At 38.8% G+C, this 3,807-nt stretch overlaps 1 pseudogene; it reads right to left on the bottom strand.

The window, feature by feature from the left end:
* Positions 1-493: 493 nt before the first annotated feature.
* Positions 494-932, bottom strand: LOC102016258 (annotated as a pseudogene).
* Positions 933-3,807: the final 2,875 nt, after the last annotated feature.

The raw sequence follows: 3,807 nt of genomic DNA, 5'->3' as shown, positions 1-3,807 counted from the left end.
CCAAAATTATTTGATTATATCCTTTCAAATATGGTGGTCACTACACTGGATTTCTTCTCCAATTTAGTCTACCATGTATAAGGTGTCACTTTCAGGGTAAAACCACACGCTGATGTTGCATTTTACAATAGCTGTAGACTTTTCATGGGGCTAGCACTGCCAACCTGGTTGGATTTTTCTCCCTGGAGCTGCCAACCCTCTCCAGGTTTACCTTGTGTCAGCAGAGATAGATCCCCCTCCCTTGGAACTGGTGTCATCTTTCCTTACTGCTTCTTTCTTTCCTCTTAGTTCTGTTTCTCCAACATCTCTGTAGTCGTTTTCCTTTCAGCTCCCTCCCATTTCCCAGAAATCTACTCCCTTTTTTTTCTTTACTAACTTGTTTTCCAGGTATGTTGATTTCAGGTGCTGGAGAGGTTGTGTTGTGCTGTTTATCTCTACCCCACCATTTTTTTCACTTTAGCAGTTTTCAATTAAAGTTGCACATAGGAGGACTTTATTCTTGCATCTTCTCAATTGTTTCTTCCTTATATCTTCCCTTTTCATTTCCTACTTGGCGAGACTTGGCTTTCCATTCTAGGATGTTTTTGCAGTCTTTGTCAAGTTTTAGCCTGATATCAACCATCTTGCTGGGGTGAATCCCTACATGGACAGTTGTGCCAATGACCTTTTCCCACTGCACCTGTTCGGTGTAGATAACATATTTCTTCCTGTAAACCTGGATGGACTACTTTGCCAATCTGCTGACCTTTATAGTGTCCTTGCACAACCTGAAACACATCATCCTTTCAGATGGGCATAGATTGAACACTGTATTTCTGGCTCAGCTCTTTGGAAGAAGGAAGACTTAATTTTCCTGCAAATGTGGGAAGGTGCATTGAAAAGCCCTTTACAGCTCTTGCTTTGTCTGAAGTCACAAAAGGACCAAACTCCATTTTTTGCTGCTGCAACTCCAGCAATTTCCCCAGTACAAAACTAATTTTATGAGCTAGCTATAATTATCTCCAATTTAAAGACAAGAAGCAGTTATAGAAATAGAGGTTGATAACTTTTGTCTGAACCTGAAACACAGCTGGTCGTCTCTCATCAAGTCACCTAAAATCTACAAATAAGCAAAGGACTGATTAAGACAAGTTTGCTGAAGTTGCTGTAAATCATATTGTTATATTTTTAATTTGCATTTAAGCAGATATATTCACACATAGACCATATAATTTATGTGATAAGTACATATATTTATACACACATATTGTACTGAAAGATATACCAATCTTTTGACCTAAAAGATCAGAATTCATATTATAAAAATTCTGCAACATTTGAGGAAGACACTCAGCCAGAATAATCAAAAATAAAATGTTCTAAAGCCTCTGGGTAAAGTGGACACTAGACCAATAAAATGGAATGAAGATAAAATGGAAGGAAAAAGTGAAAATATTCATCAACACTCATAAACGCAAGGGTTCAGATCTCAGCTATAGCAAAGTGGATGCTACATTAACAAAGTTGAAGAAAAACAGTGATTACTTTTACAAATACCCATAAACAATCAGGTTCAGATCTCAGCTTAGGCTCTTGGGTACATAAATCTGTATTCCAGGATCTTCATCTGCAAGATGGAAACAAAAGGGATGTTGTAAAAATTGGAATGCTATATGCTGTAATCAGGGTTTGCAAGGGAAACAATTTAATACGGGACACATAATTTATAGGATTACTTTACAATAGCCACCCGAAGTGTCAAATACAAAAGAGTGCAGGAAATCTGTCCACACACCAAAGACCCAAAGAATCCAGCTGAGGGCCTAGATTACACGCCAGTGTCCTAAATGAGTCCACCCAGAGGCCTAGAGCCTATGACAATGTCTCACACAAATCTGTTTCATGGACATGCACTGGGAAGGTCAGTGGTGGAAGCTAGAAAGTCTATGCCTGCAGGATGAAGGATCTGTGCCAGCAGGCTGAGGGATCTGCACTAGAACTAGGCTTTCCATTCTAGGATGCTCAAAGCAAAAACCAGAGCTCCTCCGAAAAGTACAACTATCCCCAGTATTAGCGAGCTCCCAAACTCCTCCAAGGATAATAGCAGAGTTCATATCAGGAAAGCTGGCACGATAAGCTCCTGCAGGAGAACCAACAGCTCCTCTTCTTCCTCTCCAGTTGTCCTTTCTTATTTTGTCAGCAACAATCCTCAGGTAGACCCTCCACATCCAGCACCACACTGATATATTTCAGCTGGGGTTACAAGTTGACCACCAGCTGTCAATCCACCACACTATATTAGTCAGCTTTTACATTGCTGGCCCAAAATGCCTGACACTCTCAACTTAACGGAAGACAGGTTTAATTTGGTGCACAATTTTAGCAATTTAACATGTTCCTGCCCCAGCTTAAACCAGTGGTGGTTCATGCACGGTTGGCCAATTGAGTGTTTTGTACCACTGGTGGAACAAACAAATCTAATCACTCTCATCAGTCCGTTTACTAATACAACTAATAAAAAGTCTATAAATGGCTTGAATCTAGGTAGTTGCTTAAATGTAAGTAATTATTGCCCAAATATAAATATTAATATATGTCACACCAATTCTAAAAATTATTACAACCATTAGCAAATTTGTTTCATTACATTAAAAGAAACATATATATTTGTGAACAGTTTGTCAGTAATTATTCTCTAAATTTTAACATGGAAATCTTACAAGTATCCCATTGCTGGTGTATATAATATGCATTTACAACTCCTCTACCACAAATTAGCTGTATTACAATTTTTGTACCTTTTTAATATTTTCTTTGAGGAACATAATATGATGGCAGCTGGTCTGCTAACCCAAAATCTTTCATTGCATTATTGTAATCAAAGACCCCTGAGAAGCTGACCCAATGAGACGGTCATGCTTATACCACCAATCATTCAAGTTGGCAGGAACAATCAAATTCAAATCAGATCCACCCAGCAACAAGATGTATGAATTATGCCCCATCATGAACATGTTAAGTCGATGGTCAGCTGCCTCCAATGTAGGAAGATCATCGTGAAAGGTCATGGTAGAGCAAACCAGGAAGCAAAGCACAGCAGAAGAGAATACCAATAAGAGAATCCCTGGGCCCCACTTCCTATGAACATTAGTGGTCAAATCCATTGAGAGTATAGGGTCTGCATAATCCAATCTCCTCTCAAGGAGTCTGTTAATCCAAGCAATTTTGACAATTAAAATTAACTGGCACAAATGCATAAAGCAAGTGGTGCACAACCAACAATAATAGTTACCTATGAATGTCTAATATTTATATATACTTCAATGGTTAAATACCTATATATTTTAAAGAAGTCAAATTATATGTTTAGATAAATCAATTCCATGTCCAGAGGAATTTTAGTCATTTGAGTCCGTATCCTATGACCAATTACAATCCCAAATTACAGCTGGAATGCCAGGAAAGTAGCAAGGTAAGCTACTTATTAAGCTACTGGCAAAAGCCACAAAACATCCCACAGTACCAGGAAAGAATACACCCACTGGGGTACAAAGCATAATAGTATAGGAGGAAATCAAATGACATGGGGAAGTTGTTTGTAATGTTCTTAGTGTATCATTTGACTTTTCATGCGTTGGGTACCCAGACACACAACTGAGATGTAGATTTGAAGTCAAGTTGTTTATTCGGGATGTTATCCCAGAATGAACTAGCAACGAGTAGAAAAGGAGAGGGAAGGGAAGGAGAGGACAGAGAAGTTTGCATTTTCAAACAGGTTATCACCATGGGCAACTGGGGCTACTCCATCAGTATCTGCTTCTAACTCCA

The sequence above is a fragment of the Chinchilla lanigera genome, unplaced genomic scaffold (genome assembly GCF_000276665.1).
Source record: "Chinchilla lanigera isolate Chin_1 unplaced genomic scaffold, ChiLan1.0 scaffold00013, whole genome shotgun sequence".
Lineage (NCBI taxonomy): Eukaryota > Metazoa > Chordata > Mammalia > Rodentia > Chinchillidae > Chinchilla > Chinchilla lanigera.
Note: the sequence above shows the minus strand (reverse complement) of the source record. Positions and strands in the feature narration are given on the sequence as shown.